This window comes from Octopus sinensis, linkage group LG26, assembly GCF_006345805.1.
Source record: "Octopus sinensis linkage group LG26, ASM634580v1, whole genome shotgun sequence".
Lineage (NCBI taxonomy): Eukaryota > Metazoa > Mollusca > Cephalopoda > Octopoda > Octopodidae > Octopus > Octopus sinensis.
In genome coordinates this window covers 6,422,026-6,446,982 of record NC_043022.1, presented here as the reverse complement: position 1 = coordinate 6,446,982, position 24,957 = coordinate 6,422,026, and the positions used below count along the sequence as shown (strand labels likewise).

The window sequence follows — 24,957 nt, the reverse complement described above, 5'->3', positions numbered from 1 at the left end:
ACCACATTGAGTTGGGGGTTAGTGTGGTTCTTTCTGAACAGCCAGGAGATGACTGGTGCAGAGAAAAGGAAGGAATAGGAGGGAATTCAGGGACCACATTGAGTTGGGGGTTAGTGTGGTTCTTTCTGAACAGCCAGGAGATGACTGGTGCAGAGAAAAGGAAGGAATAGGAGGGAATTCAGGGACCACATTGAGTTGGGGGTTAGTGTGGTTCTTTCTGAACAGCCAGGAGATGACTGGTGCAGAGAAAAGGAAGGAATAGGAGGGAATTCAAGGAAGGCAGAAGAAGGACTGGGAGAAAGGATTAGTGCAGGGCAGGGGTGCTCAGTATGGTTAATATAGGGAGGAGATATGCCCTGAACCCGGAACTATGTGGTAGGTAAGTAAGCTAATTACCACACAGCCACACACTTTATATATTATATGTGTGTGTGCGTGCGTGTGTGTTTGTCCCCCCACCATCACTTGACAACCGATGTTGGTGTGTTTACATCCCCATAACTTAGTGGTTCAGCTAAAGAAACCGATAGAATAAGTAGACATTAAGAAACAAAGCAAAAGCACTTCAAAGACTTCTGAATTCTTGGTGGAACTAATTCTGGTAAGGAAGACACAATTGCAGTTCTTACATTTGATAATATTTTAAAAATGGATGTAGTCACAAAGCAATTTGGGTGCCGATAGTAAAGAATGGCACAGTTAAGACAGAACTTGAAGCGCCATGTGATCAGCGGTGTATAACAGCATCTGATGTTCTGGTTGATAATGTGATGCTGTAATATAATACTTTCAACAACATGACAATTTCTATTACAGTATAAAGGAGCACTTGATTGGTTACGACGATGAGGGTCCCATCTGGGATGAGGGTCCCAGCTGATACAACCAACAGAACAGCCTGCTTGTGAAATGAACGTGCAAGTGGCTGAGTGCTCCACAGACACATGTACCCTTAACGTAGTCCTCAGGAAGATTCAGCGTGACACAGAATGTGACAAGGCTGACCCCTTTCGAAATACAAGTACTACTCATTTTTGCCAGCTGAGTGGACTGGAGCAGCGTGAAATAAAGTGTCTTGCCCAAGGACACAGTGCATTGCCGGGAATTGAACTCATGACCTTTCGATCATGAGCGGAATGTCTTAACCGCTAAGCCATGTACCTTCACTACTATAGTATATTCACTCAACAACATCATAGTCACCAGCACCACAGTACCATACATTCAACAACACCAACATCAACACTATAGTACAACACATTTCACAATAACATAATCACCAACTAAGAGTCTCCAATTAAGCACTTGATCTGCATGAAATAGCAACCAAATCTTCATCAAATAACATCCAATTATCATAAAGATGTGAAGGACACTGAAAAATGCTGATGTAAATCTAAAAAAAAAGGAAAAAGATGGCATGATCATAGCTGAAACACATTTGATCATATGTCTGCTCAGTGAGGCCTGACCTGGGGTTAAGCGACTGCACTACACACGTTCAGCAAAATATATGTTAATTCCCCACCAAAAAAGCATGAAAAATAACAACATAAAAAAGAAAAACATACAACAACCCTAATTACACGACTGAAACAGGCAAATTGATAATAAAAATAAGAGAGAAGCACATCTAGAATGACTGCAACACCCAACAGAGATAAATCTCACCTTCAACTAAATAACAAAATAATAATAGAAAACTGGCCAACTTTTATATCCAACATAAACCAGAAAATCCTGAATAAAACTGGCCCAGCAAATCATCAACAACATCTAGAAAGGTCACAGCATATAACTTGCTGCTTTCGTATAACTTTAAATAGCAATTATATTCTCCAGTCGAGAAACACAAGATAAACATCTTTCACCTAAGTTGACTTTGCGTCCTTTATTTCGAGAAGAGCAAATTACTCGTAAACCCCTGCCACTGACAAAATCACAAATACTCACCTATGTCAGGGGGTGAACAGTTTTCCTTTTTATAAAGGTCCACTTTAGTTGTGTTTACATTAACCCCTAGCCTCTCATGTATATTTCTCTTTTTCTCTTTTTACTTGTTTCAGTCATTTGACTGCGGCCATGCTGCGGTTCGGCAAAAGAGACCGATAGAATAAGTACTGGGCTTACAAAGAATAAGTCCCGGGATTGATTTGCTCGACTAAAGGCGGTGCTCCAGCATGGCCGCAGTCAAATGACTGAAACAAGTAAAAGAGAGTAAAGAGTATATATATATATATATATGTATATATAGAATTATTAACAATTAATTAATTCTACCCCCTTTTTTGATGACAATATATGTATATATATATATATATATATATATATATATATATATATATATAACTACAAAATTAGAGAATGGAGAAATATACTTAAATCAGTAAAACATCAACTATCCGATGATACTCAATCCATACTTTAATACACCATTACATATGAGTAAAGGCAATACATAAAATGAAATGAGATATACAGTAATAGTAAAAAGATAAAGAGATATAAGTAAAAAATTTTCAAATATAATATGCAAATAAAAAAATTTATTTATTTGCATATTATATTTGAAAATTTTTTACTTATATCTCTTTATCTTTTTACTATTACTGTATATCTCATTTCATTTTATGTATTGCCTTTACTCATATGTAATGGTGTATTAAAGTATGGATTGAGTATCATCGGATAGTTGATGTTTTACTGATTTAAGTATATTTCTCCATTCTCTAATTTTGTAGTATTAATTTACGGTAATATTATTACCTTTACCCATATAATGCAAAAGATGAACTGATTGTTTGACAATTTTTAACATCTATGTATTAATTTTGTTGGGTACCTATCTAGCAGTATATTGGATATATATTATCCCATGGTGGGTTGAATTTTCAACCCCTATCTCATTTTATAACCTATATATATATATATATATACATATATATATATATAGATCATCATACACAAAAGTCTGGGACAGGCTCCTGCCTGGCCAGCTTTTGTCAAACCGTCCAACCCATGCCGCCATGGAAGGCGGATGTTAAACGATGATGATGATATGATGGGCTTCTTCTTACCAAATCTACTCACAAGGCTTTGGTTGGACCAAGACTCAAGTGGAACACATTTGCCCAAGGTGTCATGTAGTGGGACTGAACCTGGAACCATGTGGTTGGGAAGCAAGCTTCTTACCCCACAACCACGCCTGTGCCTACATAAGAATTTTTATGTATGTATCAATATATATATATATATATATATATATTATATATATATAATATATATATATATATATATATATATACACACATATATATATATATATATAGCACTATCCGACTCGTGGCCGATGCCAGCACCGCCTCGACTGGCTTCCGTGCCGGTGGCACATAAAATACACCAATCTGACCGTGGCTGTTGCCAGCCTTGCCTGACACCTGTGCAGGTGGCACGTAAAAAGCACCCACTACACTCACGGAGTGGTTGGCGTTAGGAAGGGCATCCAGCTGTAGAAACATTGCCAGATAAGACCGGAGCCTGGTGCAGCCTCCTGGCTTCCCAGACCCCCGGTCGAACCGTCCAACCCGTGCTAGCGCGGAAAACGGACGTTAAACGATGATGATGAGGTCATATATGGAGGGTCAGAAACGTCATTGATAACTTGGAAGCTGAGAGATGGCAATCATTTCTAAGATGGAGCAGTCTTCACCTATGTGCATCTATGTAATGGACGTATGTAAATGTGTGTGTGTGTGTGTGTGTGTGTGTGTTTGTATTATTCTACATCAGTCAGTGTTTTCTCTCTTTCTCCTCTTACCGTCACTCTCTTTATACCTGTTACTCACTCACACAGCAGTTCTCTCTACCCCTCTCTCTCTCCCCGCATTCCTTCCCTCCCTTCCTTCCTCTTTCCTCACCTCTCACTCATGACTCAGTCTTAGTAACTCCTTATTTGAAGTGCTGACTAACTTTTGACTGAGTCTATACGAGTATGTATGTGTGTGAATGTATGTATGAATGATTGTGTGTATGTATGTGTGTATGTATGTGTGTATGTGTGTATGTATGTATGTATGTATGTATGTATCTTTGTGTGTGTGTGTGTGTGTGTATGTATGAATGTGTGTATGTATGTGTGTGAATGTATGTATGAATGATTGTGTGTATGTATGTATGTGTGTATGTGTGTGTGTATGTCTGTGTGTATGTATGCTTGTATGTATGCTTGTATGTATGTATGTATGTATGTATGTATGTATCTTTGTGTGTGTGTGTGTGAATGTATGAATGTGTGTATGTATGTGTGTAGGTATGTAATGTAATGTAATGTATGCAGGTATGTTCTCTTGTATTTTTAATTCTTTCAAAATCTTCCTCTGAAGAAGGAGCTGGTTTCTAACAAAGATACAAAGCTCCGCCATTGCAATGTGCAGATAACAAACCAAAATGTCACACTTTAAACTTGACGAATGTCTTGCACATTTCTACAGTTCCACTTACAGACTGTGTTTCTAATGTGTTAATTAGCTTGCCGGTTCCTTTTTTCTGAAAACCCTAGCTTATCCACATTGCCACTTAAGCATTCGCTCACAAAACCAAGAGAACCAATTACCATTGGTATAAATGTGACTTATAATCTTGTTCCTTTCGAACGAGTCACATAGCGGGGTGGCTGAGTTCCTTTTGAGCGTTGGGCCTCATGGAGGCAATGACCAAGACTTTTGGGAGTATGTCATGCTTGAGAAGAAGACCCATCAAGCCAAGCAAAATCGCAGTTGTGGCAGACACTGGTGTGATACAAGTGGCACCCATGCCGGTGGAATGTAAACACACCTATTACACTGTCAGAGTGGTTGGTGTTAGGAAGGGTATCCAGCTGTAGGTGACCATGCCAAATCAGACTGGATCCTGGTGCAGCCTTCCAGCATGCCAGCCCAGTTGAACCGTCCAACCCATGCCAGCATGGACAATGGATGACGATGATAGAGAAGCAAACAGCTTTGAAGAAGTTGTCTTTATTTTAATTCTTTCATTTTCGAAGCGATATTCATGTCAACAAGGGAGTTGACCTCCATGACTGTGCATGCTTTTTCTTGTCTGTCCTAAACAACAATATCTGGCCTGTTATGCTTACAGTTGACGGATGTTTTGATGGGAATGTCCCACCAGTATTCCTTGTGCTATTTGTGTACATATTCAATAGCAGGGGGATTCTCTGTATTTATTCCAGGGCAGTTTTCAAATCCGTAACTCTGACTGGGCTCCCATCTTCGATTAAAGCAAGTACCAGTCATTCACTGGAGTCAGTTCCATTGACTATACGAGTTCCCTTCACATCTACGGCATTCTAGGCCAGTGCTTTTCAAACTTTTTGCTGGAGCGGAACCCCAAGGAAACATTCCACTCGCTCGAGGAACCCCTGTGCAATAATTTAATAGTCTTATGCACACATATCTGCACAGGAGAATTAAAAATTACTGCCGATTTTAGCAGTTTTGTAACTTCTTGCGGAACTCTAAGGTGTGTGTATTTGTGGTAATTTTTGTTGTAACTGTTATCGAGACATTCCAGTCATGACCATTTCCTCAATTTGTTTAGACATGTTTGTAGGGCAACATTAATCAGCGATATGGCCTGCAATTTGGTAGGGCGTGATTTCAAGGAGGTGTGTGTAGGGGGCAACTCTAAGGTTCCACGGAACCCTGGTTGCAAACCACTGTTCTAGGCCAAAGTTCAGAATTAAATAACGTCTATTGTCTTAACAACAATAATTGCACTTGACAATAAATTAAAGACCTCCCCCCCCCCCGCTCACTGATGGAATTAATAAAGGTTCATGTCAGGCGTGTACTACGGAGCACAATCGAATCCAAAGACCCAGTATTCAGCAACCCATTAGTGCTACTAAATGAATGAATAAAAATGTGGCGATCTTTCGTCTCTAGTAGACCTTTCCGTCGATTTCCGTAAAAAAATTTTTTTTTTTTTTACATATGGGCTTGCGGGAACTTTTGAAGTAATATACATACATATACACATACACCGAGTAAAAAATTTCAGTTATCTCTTTCTTTCACACATTACTCTGTCTCTTCACACACACTAACAGAAGCACTTCACTTACACAACATACTGTCTGTCTCCCACACCCCATCAAACACACACACACACACACACACACATGTACATCAATGCTTTCCATGCACGGTAACTTCAAAAGAACTTCCCTCGTCATACAATCGCTTTCTCTTAGTCTCTTTCGCTCTCATTACTTCAAATGTTCCCGCAAGCCCATATGTAAAAAAAAAAAAATTTTTTTTACGGAAATCGACGGAAAGGTCTACTAGAGACGAAAGATCGCCAAAAATGTCTATTCGTTGCATAAATATTTATATCAGTTTGTTATCATTTACACATACAGACACTCGTACAATATGCACACATACGAACACATGCATATATACACATATATACACATAGGCACATCTGGCGATGACTGTTTCACGTCTGGTCGCTGATCGGAGTTGTCTCCCATGCTTCTTGGATCAAGGAATTAAGTTAATCCATTAATCCTCCAAAGTTTCATCTAATCACTGTTTATATCTCTACTGTGGCTATAGGTTATATCTAATGGCGAAAACATTGGAACACACACGCACACACACACACACACACACACACGCACACACACACAATCACTGTCTGACACCATTCCTCTCTTTGCTTATACCTCCTCCTACTTCCTCATTCACATCTACCCTGCCGCCCTCTCTCCTCTATTTCATCTACTCCCGCTTCCTCATCAACATCTATGTCTGTTTCTCCCCCCCTCTCTCTCTCTCTCTCTTATTCTTACCCTCTCCCACTCCAATATCTACCTCTCAGCCTCCCCCCTTTCTCTCTATCTGTTACTCTCATCCACTCCAATATCTACCTCTCAGCCTCCCCTTTCTCTCTATCTGTTACTCTCATCCACTCCTACTCCCACTCCAATATCTACCTCTCAGCCTCCCCTTTCTCTCTATCTGTTACTCTCATCCACTCCTACTCCCACTCCAATATCTACCTCTCAGCCTCCCCCTTTCTCTCTATCTGTTACTCTCATCCACTCCTACTCCCACTCCAATATCTACCTCTCAGCCTCCCCCTTTCTCTCTATCTGTTACTCTCATCCACTCCTACTCCCACTCCAGTCTCTAACTCTCTGCCGCCTCCTCCCCCCTCGCCTCCCAATACATAAATATGTCTGTAGAGTTACCATTACGGAACCTTTAGTGTAATTGGAAGGGTTTCTGGCCTTTTATTTGTCATTTCCTCCTCGACGTTGCCACACGTACAGGATGTGCTAATGGACACACATAAACACAAACATATAAAACACACACACACACACACACACACGTAAACACACACACACACATAAATACAGACATATAAGCTCCCCCCCCTACACACACCTCCTTGAAATCCTCACGCCCTACCAAATTGCAGGCCATATCGCTGATTAATGTTGCCCTACAAACATGTCTAAACAAATTGAGGAAATGGTCACGACTGGAATGTCTCGATAACAGTTACAACAAAAATCCACCACAAATACACACACAATAGAAATGTGTGTGTGTGTGTGTGTGTGTGTGTGTGTGTTTTAAACACATGAGCGCGCGCACACACACACACGCGCGCATTTACGAGGGCAATTCTGTGTGATCGTCTTGCTAGAAGTAGCAGTCAAATCTATTTATAATCACACCACCCGGACTTTCTTAAATGGTACCACAAAATACTGAAAAAAAAAAAAAAAAAAAAGAAATGGAAATTGGAATGGTCTCACAGACGAAATGTCTTTCGATCATCATACGTCTGCTCAAAAAGGGCTGATATGGGGCATCGCAATGCCTGCAGAGTTTTGGTTATGAACTTTAGTACAGAGCCTTGTTAGCAATAACTATGGTGGTGGTGTCAGTAGGAATACTGGTTAAAGCGGCGGTGATGGTGGTAGTAGTGGTGGTGACGATGGTGGTGGTAACGGTGTCAGTAGAGATATTAGTTAAGGGAGGAGGCGGGGGTTGGACAGTGAAAAATTGTGCTTTTTTTTTTTGCTTTCCTTTTTCTCTCGCTTCTCACTTAACGCATGCGCCTTAGTGAATCAATTATCGTCTGCTCAATGAAAACTTTGAAAACATGGAGACCGACAGACGACGTAAACAAACAAGAGAAAAAATGAGAAAGTTTAAAGAATGGTTGTTTTGCATTAGCGTAGCTAGAGTGTGTGCCGCCTGGAGCGGCCTTTCCGTTTGCCGCCCCGCAAAAAACAACAACACATATTGCCTACGACAGACCCAAAAGTAGTACCCCTTTAAAAGTGCCGCCGGGTGCGGACCGCCCCCACCTAGCTACGCTTGTGGGTGTTTATATAGTTTCTTCAAATAACTTTATCAATATTTGTAAAAACTTTCAAAGCCTTGTGAGTGGATTTGGTAGACGGAAACTGAAAGAAACCCGTCGTATATATATATATATATATATATATATATATATATGTGCGTGTGTGTTTGTGTATCTGTGTTTGTCCTCCTAGTATTGCTTGACAACCGATGCTGGTGTGTTTATGTCCCCGTCACTTAGCGGTTCGGCAAAAGAGACCGATAGAATAAGTACAGGGCTTACAAAGAATAAGTCCCGGGTCGAGTTGCTCGATTAAAGGTGGTGCTCCAGCATGGCCGCAGTCAAATGACTGAAACAAGTAAAAGAGTAAAGAGTAAGAGTATACAGCCGGGGACTTGCCTTAACCGAATGTAACCCTTCCACGTTAGACGTCCCAATCACCCTAGGTTTTATTTACGTTGGCCTTTCGCCAGGTGAAATATCTCTCCAGCACACCCGACGACTACAGATGATAGCAGTAGTTCACTAACTGAACTGGTTGATCCTGCCCATTGACGGTTGGTTCATCCGTTCAGTATCTAGTGATATTCGCCATTGATTTGTAGTAGAAGCTATTTCTTTACTGCCCACGAGGGGCTAAACATAGAGGGGACAAACAAGGACAGACAAATGGATTAAGTCGATTACATTGACCCAGTGTGTAACTGGTACTTAATTTATCGACCCCGAAAGGATGAAAGGCAAAGTGGACCTCGGCGGAATTTGAACCCAGAACGTAACGGCAGACGAAATACGGCTACGCATTTCGCCCGGTGTGCTAACGTTTCTGCCAGCTCGCCGCCAGAAGCATGTTCATAGTTTGGCCATTTACCCTTCGCTACGCACATTTTGGCTAATCACGTGATGGCCGAGTCCTAGCTTTACGCGGGCTGTCCACTCCATCACGTGACAGACTAGCCAAGCGTGCCACCATCAGCTATATAAAGGAAGCTTTTCCCGCTATTTCCTCTGTGGGGTGGGCCAACACGACGGAGTTCGGATCTTCGGCATAGAACAAGTTTTATTCCGCTATGCATTCTCAGTGAGGAGAGAGTTGTCAGAAATGGTTAAAGGTGGATGAACCAATTCTGGCCTGTGGGGTCTTTGGCCCGAGCTGGAGGCTCCCCAGTATTAGGGGGGACTGCTACGTTTATGCGTTCTCTTGCTTTGTATACTATGCATGCATGTATGTATGTATGTATGTATGTATGTATGTATGTATGTATGTATGTATGTGCCTCTGGAGTCGGCGAGACATATGCAGAAAGACAAAGATAAAGGTGTACAAGACATGTGTGCTCCCTTCTCTTCTCTATGCCTGCGAAACGTGGGTCACGTATTGATACCACGTTTCCATCTGATGTGCCTTAGACGGATATATGGCATTAAGTGGAAGGACCGCATCAGTGATCTTGAAATACTTGAAGGCTCTCGGTGTGAAAGTATAGAAGCTATTGTGTTAAAGCAAAGGCTCAGATGGAGTGGTCATCTGGTCAGAATGAAGGATTCAAGGATGCCAAAACAACTCTTTTATGGAGAGTTAGCTAAAGGAGAACGACCTCCACATAAACCAAAAAAGAGGTATAAGGACTTGCTGAAGGCTTCCTTAAGAGATGCTTGCATCTCTCCTGACACATGGGAAGGCATAGCTATTGATCGTAGCAGGTGGAGAAGGATTGTGCATGAGGGGACAGCCACGTTTGAGAAATCTCGAGTTGCACATGAGAAAGTAAGGAGGGATGTCAGGAAGGGCATCGCTGTTACACTTCCAGAAGGGAAGGGTCTTCCTTTGATGCTGACATGCAATGTCTGTGCAAGACCCTGCCTCAGTAAAGCTGGACTCATGAGTCATCTTCGTAGTCATAAAACGAGGCAGATGAGTGACAAGCTGGCCACTGGTGGTGGTGTAACACACCATACTAATCATATCTGTTGGGCATGTGGAAGAGAGTGTAATTCGGCAGGAGGACTTAAACGACATGCAAAGGTACATGAAGCCCAGTTACAACTACAGCCAGCTATTACCGGTAAAGGTTTTAGTTGCCAACTCTGTACAAGACATTGTAGATCTTTAGCTGGGCTAAAAAGTCACATTCGATCACAGCACCAGTAACAGTTAAGCTTCGTGCAATGGCCATACTCGATAACGAGGGGGAAGCCATAATGTATATATGTATGTACTTTTTATCTCATTTCGCGGGCTTTTCTCTTTCTTTCTTCTCATCTTTTATGTAAACTCCCTCACACAAATTGTAAACTTCTTGTAATGTCCTCCGCATCAAATACTTTTGTGGCTAATAAAAGAAATCACACACCCATCATCATCATCATTTAATTTTATTCCAAGGTTTTTGTGTGGACATGTTTAGACTTAACGCTGTATATTATGTGTGTATATTGTTTATAAGTGTGTCTGTGCGTGTTTGTATGCACATCTATATCAGCGTGTGTGTGTGTGTGTGTGTATGGGACAGAGCGGGGGCACTGATCTAGTTTTGACCTCTACGAATACACCCTTTTCACTATCCCCTATTGGCCCCAACATAGTACAACTATATTTCTTCTCAATCTTCTCTTCCAGATATACTCCAACTTATAGTGATCCACCCCGCAAGTCACCACAGATGTCACGAAAGAAAGTTGGACGCGTCTGTTCAATGGTTTGATCTTGGAGTGAGAGGTGAGGTTGGGGCTTGAGTCACCGACGGTCTTCACAGTTCTGTGAGAATGGTAAGATCGATATCATAGTTGGTTAATGGTTCTCTTGGATAGCTGCAAGTTGAGGGTTGCAGGAGAAAAAAAAGAAAAACACGGACAAAAAAGGATTTGTAGAGGACAGACGTTATAAGGGAGAAGTACTGGGCCTAGTGAGGTGGTCACTGTATGGATGAGGGGAGAAAGGAGGTGATGTGGGGGAGTGAGGTGGTACTAGGCCAACATCATCATTCATCATCATCATCATCATCATTGTTCGACCGTGGTCGAGACAATGGAATTTACTATGTTACGCCAGACTTCACGGTCCATCATAGCATTACGGAGGTCCTGTTGCTGGATGCCTGTATTCCTGGAGATTACATCAGGGTAGGAGAGTGTGCGCCCTCTGGTATCAAGAGTAGATGGCTTCCAGAGGAGAAGAGTAGAAATTGCCTCGTTTTCAGCACTACAACAATGTTCAGCAAACTGGACTCTCCTACCTTTCACAAGAGATGACACAGGTGGTAGTTTCCCATATATTTGCATTTTGGTTGGATGGCGCTTCCACGAGAGATTTTGAGCTCTCATAAGGAGGCCAACAAGGTCTGAGTCGAAGAGATCTGTTGTAGTGGCGGTAGAAATGAGAAAGGGAGAGGACACAGCAAGTCTGCAGACGAGAGGTTTACTTGTGTCGGTGAGTCGCTTTATTCCAGTCAGTCGGTTGGCTTTACTGGGATGATGTCTAGGATGTCCGTAGTGACAGCAGCACCGTTCCAAATATAGAGACAAACAACTGCTGCCAACTGAACAAGTTTCGGCCTCTGATGCTGTTCTGTGATGCAGTTCCGGATTTATTGAAGAGTTCAAATCACCTCAGTGATGGTGAAACCTAGCATTTGTGGAGACGTTGAGGGTTCTGCTTGTATGTTGGTTACATTTAGGGTCGTGGGGGTACAGTATTGTGTAGTTGATACGCTTGTGATGATTGTGTCTCTGTGTTGTTGAAAAAGAGAGCATTGGTTGGGGTTAGGAAGGAGTGAAAGGGGTTGAGCTTCCGTACTTGATATGGATGTGGGCATGAAGGTGACTTTCGTAGAGGAGCATGAAGGTTAGTCTTAGAGATGTTACTAACGTTGTGTGTGTGTGTGTGTGTGTGTGTGTAGTTGCGTATGTGTATGTGTTTGGGGGATATTCCGAAGTGTTGTAGATGTGGTTTTCCTGAGGACCACTTGGGGAACTTTGTTGTGTGTCGGGTGTAAAGAGACTTGTCGAAGAGGATCGTTTTAGTCACTCACTCTGCTGACTCAGCCAGAAATGGCAAACAACCGGTGGAGCTGCGATCAGTCAGTTGACGCCAAGTTCCTTAAAATCCGACAGGTGGAGGTGGTCCTGTAGTATTATATACAGGTGTGGTGGTGGTCATGGAGGGATCAGTCAGGCGATATGACTGGTATAAGCACTCTGATAGTTTGGCAGTGACTGGGTTTGGGGGTCGAAAGAGAGCTAAGGATGTTTGGGATGTCTGTGTGTCGGTCAACGATGTGTGTAAGGTACATGTAAAGGCCTGAATGCTGAAGTGACCAAGGACAGGTCGGTTACAGATGGGTGAAGGGCACATATGCAACATATAAAGTACCTTTATAAACAGGGCTTATTTAGATGCTTCTCCGTAGATTGAAACCTATGATGTACAACTTTAATCGATTTTCGATTCTTGTCGGATTCTCATCAGAGGTGTTGTCTCCATCAACGTGACAAGTTCCAGAGAAACAAGCGGACATACTCAACATTTTCAGTAACTAAAGAAAACTGGGGTTACTAATTTGCATATTGTAAGTGCGAACAGTTTATTGATGTCAGGGGTTTGTCAACGGGGATGTAGGGTGAAGTATAGTCGAAGAGTTGTTGATGATTGGAGGAGATCAGACAACAGCAGATGTATTATTTGGAGAGTAGTGGTGGGCGACCTTGAGCCAGTGTAACGAGGGACGGGGTTTGTCTCTTGTTGATACCCAGGTGAAAGAAGATGGGCGGAATGGAATCTAGGTCCGTGCGGACATCTGTCTGGGAGAAGTTCGAGTGAAGAGTGTGGACAGAATGGATGAAGGAGCGAGCAGTTTGTGACTCGGCGATGTCATGTGGTTTACGTGTTAGCAGGGTGTATGATTTGGGGGGGGGGAGGATTGTCACGGTCGTTATATTCTGTCTATTATCTTGTGTTTCAGTCATTAGACTACAGCCATGCTGGGGCACCGCGTTGAAGAATTGTGTAGATAAACGAAGCGACTTCAATATTTACTTTTTAAAGTAAAAATTGGTCTCTTTTGCCGAACCGCTAGGTTACGAAGATGTAAACACACCAACACCGGTAGTCAAGCGATGGAAGGTGGTGTGGGACATACACAGATACAAAGACACACACACACACACACACACACACACACAGATATATAAATACACACATGATAGGCTTCTTTCAGTTTCCATATACCAAATTCCTTCAGAAGGCTCTGGTCGGCTCATGGGTATAGTAGAAGACACTTGCCCAAGGTGCCACGCAGTGGGACTGAACCTGGAACCATGTGGTTGAGAAGCAATTCTTACCACATAAATATCTTCAATACTCCTGTTGCTGGAGTACCTCAGGTTTTAAATAAATGTTTATAATTAAGATTTCTATAACATGATATAGCAGGGAGATTTGTTTTGAAGGCCCATCGTGTGTGACTTCTAAACCTGCTGGCAATCTCTGGCGACACCTGTGTGTCATAGATTCCCCATTACAACTCTAAGGTAAGTCGCTTCTTCGGGTATTAGAGGACTGGGGACAGAAGTGTCCAGCAGGGTTTTAGTGTTATTTTTGGCCCTTATTCAGGGCAGTGTATACGGTGACGGTGTGCCATGAGGTCACGACAGTGATTTCCCCCCCCAGCCCCCATACACACTTATAGGGACTCTGGTCCGAATGCTTACAACCCAGCGAAATTTGTTTAAGATATCTGTACCACTACCGGCACCGCTACCACCAAAGGGAGTCTCTTGGTAGTCGTTCGACACACAAGGAGGGCGCCGGACTACATTGGCTGATGGTGCACGAGACATATGGTGACCCGGGGCCAAGTAAAATCGCATCAAAGATAACTAAAAGCAGAGGGAGAGAGAGAGAGAGAGAGAGAGAGAGAGAAAGAGAGAGAGAGTGAGTGTGTGTGTGTGTGTGTGTGTGTGTGTGTGCGCGCGCAGCTGGTTAACAAGTTAGTAAAGTGATATAACATTGTGGTTTGTTTAACTGCGCTCTGGCAGTATTGCATAATGGTAGAAGAAGATGGTTGTGTGTGTGAGAGAGAAAGTCTGATGGAGAATTGTTCCACCCCGGGTGTAATTTCATCCCACATACATATTAGAAACCACCCACTGACCAACTTCTCTAACCCCATTCCCAATGAAAATACAAAGCAAACAAACAGAATCCCAGTTAATTCTTCGTCGCTCTGAACAATTTAATTTCTACACAAACAATATGAAAGATAACCCACGCTCACATTTCACAGATGAACGCATTCCACAGACGGATACATTTCATAGATGCATACATTTCACAGATGGATACGTCCGCAGATGGATACATCCTACACATGGACATATTCCACAGATGGACACATTTCACGGACGTTCACCTTTCACTTAGGCATATTTCACAGATGGACACATTTCTATAAACTTGCCATTTATTGCAGACTAGCAGTATCGCCCGGCGTTGCTCAGGTTTGTAAGGGAAATAACTATAAAGCATTTTTAGAGAGTTATAGCCAAAAAATAGCAAAAAAATGGAAAAAAATTATGGTAAATTTTTTTTGAGAGTTAAAAAAGGTCGAGTTGCGTCCCCTAGACAGTCTGTGGTTTGTGTTTCTGATTCTCGACCCCATGTCGAATTTATCGATTCTTTTCAGAACTGGGGGAACTTTTCAAAATTTTCGCTGCGTTAGTTTTGAATTATGACATTGGGCTATGTGTGTGTCAAGTTTCATGAGAATCGGTTGAAAGCCGTGGTCAGGGTGAGGGTACAACCTGACAGACACACAGACACGCAGACAGACAAACTGCCGTTTATATAGAGAGAGATACTAAAATGTCACCCCCTCCCCCCTCAGTCGTGTCTTAAGGCATTGATACGCCGGGCAGTTGTCCGGGAGCCGCACGGATCTAGGGACCCAATGTGAACTACATCCGCCGTGGTTTGCCATCAATATGCACATATTATAGATCTCAGTGCATTGATTTGACCAGGGCCTGTAATTGGGGCTGATACGACCCCGGCCTCCCCCACCTGGATATTAATCTATACGGTCGCTCAGTCTGCTAGAAATAACAGCCAAATCTCATTCCAAGTCAAACCAAAAAAAAACGCTTATTTTCTTTCTACTTGCTGAGTCTGGAGGAAGGGGTAAGGCCCATGGTATTTGCAGCCATGGTTATATTGGCTTTTGATCATTGGTCTGCCTGCTCGATCCACATTGACCTGGGGCTAAACAACAACAACAACCACATGCTCTCGTACTTAGGCGCAGGAGTGGCTGTGTGGTAAGTAGCTTGCTAACCAACAACATGGTTCCGGGTTCAGTCCCACTGCGTGGCACCTTGGGCAAGTGTCTTCTGCTATAGCCCCGGGCCAACCAATGCCTTGTGAGTGGATTTGGTAGACGGAAACTGAAAGAAGCCTGTCGTATATATGTATATATATATATATGTGTATGTGTGTGTATGTTTGTGTGTCTGTGTTTGTCTCCCTTAGCATTGCTTGACAACCGATGCTGGTGTGTTTACTTCCCCGTCACTTAGCGGTTCGGAAAAAGAGACCGATAGAATAAGTACTGGGCTTACAAAGAATAAGTCCCGGGGTCGATTTGCTCGACTAAAGCGGTGCCCCAGCATGGCCGCAGTCAAATGACTGAAACAAGTAAAAGAGTAAAAGAGTAAGAGTATACATACATGTCTACATATATGTATATGCATGCGAACATATATGAAGACACACCCACTAATGCACACACACACACACACAGAGGCAGGTTTCGTGATACAGACAGGAAAATGGAACTCAAAGAATGACTTATTAAAACTGTACAACTTAGAGAATGACTCAAGATCTCGAGCACTGGCACTCACCAAACTCATGATATATCTGAATACATACATATATACATATATATTGGCGCAGGAGTGGCTGTGTGGTAAGTAGCTTGCTAACCAACCACATGGTTCAGGGTTCAGTCCCACTGCGTGGCATCTTGGGCAAGTGCCTTCTGCTATAGCCCCGGGCCGACCAATGCCTTGTGAGTGGATTTGGTAGACGGAAACTGAAAGAAGCCTGTCGTATATATGTATATATATGCATGTGTGTGTTTGAGTGTCTGTGTGTGTGTGTCTGTGTTTGTCCCCCTAGCATTGCTTGACAACCGATGCTGATGTGTTTACGTCCCCGTCACTTAGCGGTTCGGCAAAAGAGACCGATAGAATAAGAACTGGGCTTACAAAGAATAAGTCCCGGGGGGTCGATTTGCTCGACTAAAGGCGGTGCTCCAGCATGGCCGCAGTCAAATAACTGAAACAAGTAAAAGAGAAAAGAGAAAGAGTATATATATATATATATACACACACACACACACACACACACACTCATACATACCTACATACCTACACACACACACATATATATATAGGCATAAACATACTAATTATATTTACATATACAAATACATATACTTTACTTTTACTTGTTTCAATCATTTGACTGCGGCCATGCTGGAGCACCGCCTTTAGTCGACCCCAGGACTTACGATTTATAAGCGTAATTCTTATTGAATCGGTCACTTTTGCCAAACCGCTAAGTTACGGGAACGTAAACACACCAACATCTGTTGCCAAGCGATATATATATATACGACGGGTTTTCAGTCTTCGTCTACCAAATCCACTCCCAAGGCTTTGGTCGGCTCGAGGCTATAGTAGAAGACACTTGCCCGAGGTGCCACGCAGTGGGACTGAACCTGGAACCATGTGGTTGGGAAGCAGGCTTCTTACCACACAGCTACTCCTACGCCTGCTAATGTGCCGGTGGCACGTAAAAACCACCATTCGAGCGTGGTCGTTGCCAGTGCCACTGGACTGGCTCCTGTGCGGGTGGCACGTAAAAAGCACCATTTGAGCGTGGTCGATGCTAATACCACCTGACTGGCCCTCGTGCCGGTGGCACATAAAACACCCACTACACTCTCGGAGTGGTTGGCGTTAGGAAGGGCATCCAGGTGAAGAAACTCTGCCAGATCAGATTGGAGCCCGGTGCAGCCTCCTGGCTTGCCAGCCCTCGGTCAAACCGTCCAACCCATGCCAGCATGGAAAGCGGACGTTAAACGACGATGATGAATACCGTTTCATTGCAAGGGCCCTCTTGGAAGTTCCTTAGGGCTCTCAGGAATCTAGGGACCCAATTCTGATCTATAAATACTGTGGCTTGTCTATAAATAAGTACTATAGGGTTCAGGATACTGCAAGATAGCTCTGCATACACACATACATATACACACCTACGTACATACCATACACACACCTATATACATACATGCATACTTACGCGCATACACACACCTATAAACATACATACCTACATACTTACATACATATATACATCCATCCATCCATCCATACATACATACATACATACCTAAATATTTAATACATACATTTATACATACATGCTTACATATATGTATACACATAGATATACACACATTTATACGTACATACATGCGTACAGTCATACGTATACATATGTACAGACACCCACACCCAACACACCCACACACACCCACACTCACACACACAGGTGAACGCTTGGGTGTGCGTGTATTAGTCAGATGAGGACCGGCAGATTCCTTGAACGCCAGACCCCTTTTAAGATCCTCCAAGACTGATGAGAAGAAAGGTGGAATGTTACTATGAAACCCAGAGATGAGACTTGGTCCCGATGTTTGTAACGGAATGGGGTCTGCTTAAGGCACCTTAGGACGGCCAAGGAGTGAGGTTAAACCGCCGGGTGTTGGTTACACACACACGCAGAAAATATTGGTTCTACTATAATAGTAGATAGTAATAAAAGGGGGGAGAGACAGAGGGGGGGGGGGGGTAAAAGGGGCGAGAGCGGGATCAGAGAGAGGAGAGAGATGGTGGGTGGGTGGGCGTGATGAATGGTAAAATTGGAAGTTTATATATATGTTGTGTGTGTGTATGTGTATATTATTTTTATGGGCTCCTCGTGAGCAGCCGTCGAAAAGTTTGTTGTGCATTTTATTGGAGAATTAAGTTCCTGGATTTTCCTGAAGAGAAAGCTGCATAATGGACCCCTTGTTCACTCGGAATTAGGGACTTTGCAGACTTCGAAACATATGTCGAAAATGAAATAAAGGAATTTTGTTAAATCTTCGTTCAGCTCCATTCTTTCCTATACATACATACATATATATATATATATATAATATATATATATAATATATATATATATATAATATATATATATATATATATATATAGAGAGAGAGAGAGAGAGAGAGAGAGAGTTTGATAAGTGCCAACGCACGAAACTCTCGGCCATTGAGTCACTCTGTTGCTTCTGCTAAATGGCTATAAAAATATATATACATATATATTTTGGGTTCTGTTTGTATCAACATATCTGTATATACAAATATGTATATGAATGAATAGATAATAACCATCTGAAATGTGTGTGTGTGTGTAAGGCCTTGCATATAGCTAAATGATACACAAACTCGTATATTAGATTGGGAAATATATGTATATATACACATGCATATGCGGGCATATACACGCACACACACATACAAAATGTATGTTTAGAGTACGAAGCAAGTTTTATATCATATATGAGGCCTATATATATTTACACACACACACACACACACACACACACACACACACACACACACACACACACACACACACACACACACACACACATATATATATATATATATATGTCTCTGTGTGTGTGTGTACTTAGAAATATACACAAAAGTTTGGGTGTAAAGAGAACGGTGAGCACAAAATATAGTCAATAAATTCTACATACATCACGTTATATATATATATATATATATATATATATATATCTTTATATACACACACTTACTTGCACAACATACACACAGATATACACGGCGCATGTTTAAGGTGTATTTGGTGTGTATAAAAAATTAAAGCCAAGAGCGAGAGCAATAGGTTTGTACTTACATGTAAAAACGTGAAAAACGGTGAAGAACTTTGGAAAGATTGTTGCTGCTTTTTTCGTCTGTTGCTATCTCTGCCTCTTATTTATTTATTTATTTATTTATGTACGCACATCTAACTATGCCTCTCTGTACACGCGCATGTATATGTATATGTATATGTATATATAATATGTATATACATATGTATATATACATATATATATAGATATATATATACAGAGCTGCGTGTACACACTGTTACTACTGCCCCTGTAAGAAGTTCCCTCTTCCTCTCTGCCAATGTATTTGTCCTCTTGCAAGAGACACGTAGCTTTAATATATCCCCTGGTATTGGTCCCTATATAGAAGGGGGAGGCTGGGTGCTGGGGGTGAAAGAATTTTAGGGTTTTTCGAAGCAAAAAAAAATAAATGGGTTTACATTCTGATTTTCTTTGCGTCTTTTTCATTTTTATTTGTTTGTTTAATCCTGTTTTGTTTTGTTTTTAGTTGTTGTTTTTGTGGATGAAGATGGAGGAGTTTGTTTTGTTTTGTTTGTTGTTGTTTCGTTTTGCTCTTGGCCTTGGGGTTCCTTAAATATGAGGGGCGCGGCTGTGTATTGGCTGCGTGTGTATGTGTGCGTGTGACCATGGATGTGTGTGTGTATATGTGTGTGTGTGTGTGACCATGGGTGTGTGTGTGTGTGTGTGTGTGTGTGTGACCATGTGTGTGTGTGTGTGACCATGTGTGTGCGTGTGTATGTGTGTGTGACCATGGGTGTGTGTATGTGTGTGTGACCATGGGTGTGTGTGCGTGTGTATGTGTGTGCGTGTGTATGTGTGTGTGACCATGGGTGTGTATATGTGTGTGTGTGTATGTGTGTGTGCGTGTGTATGTGTGTGTGACCATGGGTGTGTTGTGTGTGTGTGTGTGATGGATGTAATGCTATGGTAATATTTGCTCGATTAACACGTATGGGGGAGGGGAGAGAGAGAGGGAGGGAAAGGGAGTGTGTGTGCGCGCGCGCGCATGAGAATGAAAAGGGGTGAAAAAGGGGAAGGAATGTGTGTGTGTGTGTATTTTGTAATTGTTGTTTAGCTCAAGGTTAACAGTGACTGGGCAGTGGTGTGGTGAAAAGCGTTCCACTCACGACCGACCATCCTGTCTATGTAGATCGGTGACTGCATCCTGCAATAGAGATGTGGGAGTTTGGGGATTCGGTTTCTATTTCTAGCGGTTCGAGCGACCGTTTTGAGACTGCCTTGCATTAAAGAGGGAGAGAGAGAGAGAGAGAGAGTGTGTGTGTGTGTGTGTGTGTGTGAGATATGAAAAATAGTTCTGTAATTAACGCTCAGTCCCTTGTGTGTGTGTGTATGTGTGTGTGTGTGTGTGTGTATGTGTGTGTGTGTGTGTATGTGTGTGTGTGTGGTGTTTGTGTGTGGTGTGTATGTGTGTTTGGTGTGTGTGTGTGTTTGGTTGTGTGTGTGTTTGTGTGTGTGTGTTTGTGTGTGTGTTTGTGTATGTGTATGTATGTGTGTGCTTGTGTTTGTGTGTATGTGTATGTGTGTTTGTGTGTGTGTGTATGTGTGTTTGTGTGTGTATGTGTGTGTGTATGTGTGTTTGTGTGTGTTTGTGTGTGTGTGTGTGTGTGTGTGAGATTGGGGAGAATTGTAGTAGAGGTAGAGGTGGTGGCGGCAGTAAGATGAGGGTGTCGTTGGTGGAAAGGGGGGGGGCGGCGGCTGCATGATGGAGATGATGAGGGGGAAGGTGGAAAGGGCGGGGCGGTAAGGGGAGAAGCCAATGATGGTAGAAATGGCAGTGGTTATAGAGAAATGGTGGTGGCGGGGCGGGGCGGCGAAGATGGTGGAGGAATTCTTGCGAAGGAAAGAAAGAAACGAAGAATCTTTCTTCTGCCGTGAACTTTAGTGACCAAGTTTTTTTTGTTGAAGTTGGTAAAGTCTGGAACATTTAGCACCATTTTGTTTTCGATTATATTATATTAGCAGTATCGCCCGGCGTTGCTCGGGTTTGTAAGGGAAATAACTATATAAGCATTTTTAGAGAGTTATAGCCAAAAAATAGCAAAAAAATGCTTTAAAAATGGAAAAAATATGATGGTAAATTTTTTTTAAAAATCGTTGACTCATCGTAGACATTTTTAGAGAGTTACTTCCCTTTAAAAAAAATGCATGAAAATGGAAAAAAATGATGGTAAATTATTTTAAAATCGTGACTCATCGTAGACGCGCGCTAATACCCAGAAGGGCTCGATATGAATCACGACTATAAGATACCCGGTTTTGGTCAAACTGCACCGCAAAATGTGGGAGTAGTTAGGAATCTAAATCGAAGGGGACAGACACTCACACAACTACAGTTTTATATATAAAGATATCATACAGCCATATAAGTTAAACAACTTTGCTTTGCTAACCTGTCAGCACAGGTTCGATCCCAGCTTGAGTAAACGTCTTCTGTTTTTATCCTCGGAAGACCAATGCTTTGTGAGTGGAATTTCGTAGACCGGAAACTGTGGGAGGGGGGGAGGGTAAGAAAGTTGCTTCCCAACCACATGGTTCTGGGTTCAGTCTCACTGCATGGCACCATGGGAAAAGTTATCTTCTACTATAGCCTCGGGCGAACCAAGGCCTTACGAGTAGATTTGGTAGATGGAAACTGAAAGAAGCCCGTTATATACTCTTTTTTACTCTTTTACTTTTTACTTGTTTCAGTCATTTGACTGCGGCCATGCTGGAGCACCGCCTTAGTCGAGCAATCGACCCCGGGACTTATTCTTTGTAAGCCCAGTACTTATTCTATCGGTCTCTTTTGCCGAACCGCTAATAACGGGACGTAAACACACCAGCATCTTGTTGTCAAGCAATGCTAGGGGGACAACACAGACACACAACACACACCCCATACATATATATATACATATATACGACAGGCTTCTTTCAGTTTCCATCTACCAAATCCACTCACAAGGGATTGGTCGGCCCGGGGCTATAGCAGAAGACACTTGACCAAGATGCCACGCAGTGGGACTGAACCCAGAACCATGTGGTTGGTTAGCAAGCTACTTACCACACAGCCACTCCTGCGCATAAATTTAAATAATAAGGGGGAAAAATTGAATATTAATTTGATTAATATCAATTTAAAACCAGTGGCCTAGCATATTGAAAAATCTGAAGATTCAGAAAAAATATATAACATACATATAAGAGGGGGGACCACTAAGTGGACATCCATTATGCTAGAAGTAGACCCCCCCTATGGTCTTACCACTAAGAAAAGAGAGAAACAATCTTTTCTTTGTGGTAAGACCATGGGGGGGGTCTACTTCTAGCATAATGGATATCCACTTAGTGGTCACCCCTCTTATATGTATGTTTATATATATTATATATATTATATATATATTATATATATATATATATATAAGCAATAATAATCTCTAATGAGATATATAGCAGTGACTGCTCCGTAATATAAGGGATATTGGCTAATATCCCTTAATATATATATATATATATATATATATATATATATCTATATAATATATATATATATAATAATAAATATGAGGGAATAAATCCAATTTACAGGGAAAAAATCAGATTTAGGATTAAATCGATTATAGTAAAATATTATAAAATATTATTCGAGACAACCACTATTTTGCAAACAAACAAGGAAAGACTTAATCAATACATAAAATTTATAAATAGTCAAAAAAAACCGCCACTACAATCGTTTTTCTTGTCTGATCGACAATCTTCAGGTGGACTTCTAATTTTTCATGTCAAATTCATAATTTGACACTGAATTATTGGAAGTCCACCTGAAGATTGTCGATCAAGACAAGAAACGATTGTAGTGGCGGTTTTGTGACTATTATTAAAAATTTTATGTATTGATTAAGTCTTTCCTTGTTTGGTTTTGCAAAATAGTGGTTTTGTCTCGAATAATATTTTATTATAATATATATATATATATATATAATATATATATATATATATAATATATATATATATATATATATACGTTTGTATCGTTTGTCCCCTCCGCCACTTTATAACCGCTGTTTATTAGTTTTCGTCCTATAACATAGCGGTTCGGCAAAAGAGGCTGATAGAATAAGCAACACATTGAAATAGAAACTGGGTTCATACGATCTTCTAATACCCTTAGAGGCAGTGAGTGCTCCAGCATGGCCGCTGTCCAATAACAAAAGCCTGTAAAAAATGTCTAGCGGGGGATTACTTGTTCCTGTTTCACCATCTGTCGGCCCTGATCATGCATATCTATGACCAAAGACGTTCCAACTGCGACCATCGCCGTTTTAGGGGCTTTCTACCTTTGACCATATTGCACCCGAGGCGTAAATAATTGTATTTACACATTTATGTATTTCTCCTGTGCGGTAAGAAGCTTGCTTCTCAACCACATGGTTCCGGGTTCAATCCCATTGAGTGCTACCTTGGGCAAGTGTCTTCTCCTATGGCCTCGGGTCGACCAAAGTCTTGTGAGTGGAATCGGTAGCCAGAAAGTGAAAGAAACAGAGTATTGTGGCGATCTTTCGTCTCTAGTAGACCTTTCCGTCGATTTCCGTAAAAAAATTTTTTTTTTTTACATATGGGCTTGCGGGAACTTTTGAAGTAATGAGAGCGAAAGAGACTAAGAGAAAGCGATTGTATGACGAGGGAAGTTCTTTTGAAGTTACCGTCCAGGGGAGGCATTGATGTACATGTGTGTGTGTGTGTGTGTTTGATGGGGTGTGGGAGACAGACAGTATGTTGTGTAAGTGAAGTGCTTCTGTTAGTGTGTGTGAAGAGACAGAGTAATGTGTGAAAGAGAGAGTCTCTTTCGCTCTCATTACTTCAAAAGTTCCCGCAAGCCCATATGTAAAAAAAAAAGAAGTTTTTTACGGAAATCGACGGAAAGGTCTACTAGAGACGAAAGATTGCCAGTATTTGTATGTGTGTGCCTTTGTGTGTCTGTGTCCCGCCCCACCTCTTGACAATTGGTGTGGCTGTGTTTACCTCCCCGTAACTCAGCGATTCGGCAAATAGACATCGATAGAATAAGTCGCCAAGCTTAAAAAATAAATACTGGGGCGATTTGTTTGCATAAGGAATTCTGTTAAATTTCTTCCAGCCATTTCAAATTTCTTCCAATTTTCACCGAATCGTTTTTATAGAATTTAGATCTTTTTTTTTTTTTTTTTTTTATTTAACGTCCGCTTTCCATGCTAGCATGGGTTGGACGGTTCAACTGGGGTCTGAACCGTCCAACCCATGCTAGCATGGAAAGCGGACGTTAAATTTTAAAAAAAAAAAAAAAAAAAAAAAATTGTTTTTCATGCTTTTGGCGAAAACTGCTTTTTTTTCTTTCTTTCTAGAAATTGCACAAAAAAAAAAAAGAAAAGCCCAAGCACTTACAATTATGTAATTCTAACCAATCAGCAGCCTGCATTGCCAATTATGCCGAACGTCGTGACTTGACGTGGTAGAAATAGCAGTCAAATCTTAAACTACACTATAACGTC

General features: G+C 41.7%; 1 protein-coding gene across 1 annotated transcript in view; it reads right to left on the bottom strand.

Annotated features, from left to right (window-relative positions):
• LOC115224906 (cornifelin homolog) overlaps positions 1–19,750 on the bottom strand; it is a 52,495-nt gene extending 32,745 nt beyond the window's left edge. Inside the window, exon 1 of the mRNA XM_029795865.2 lies at positions 19,429–19,750. The gene's annotated coding sequence lies outside the window, so the exon portion shown is untranslated. The remainder of the gene's footprint in view (positions 1–19,428) is intronic.
• Positions 19,751–24,957: the final 5,207 nt, after the last annotated feature.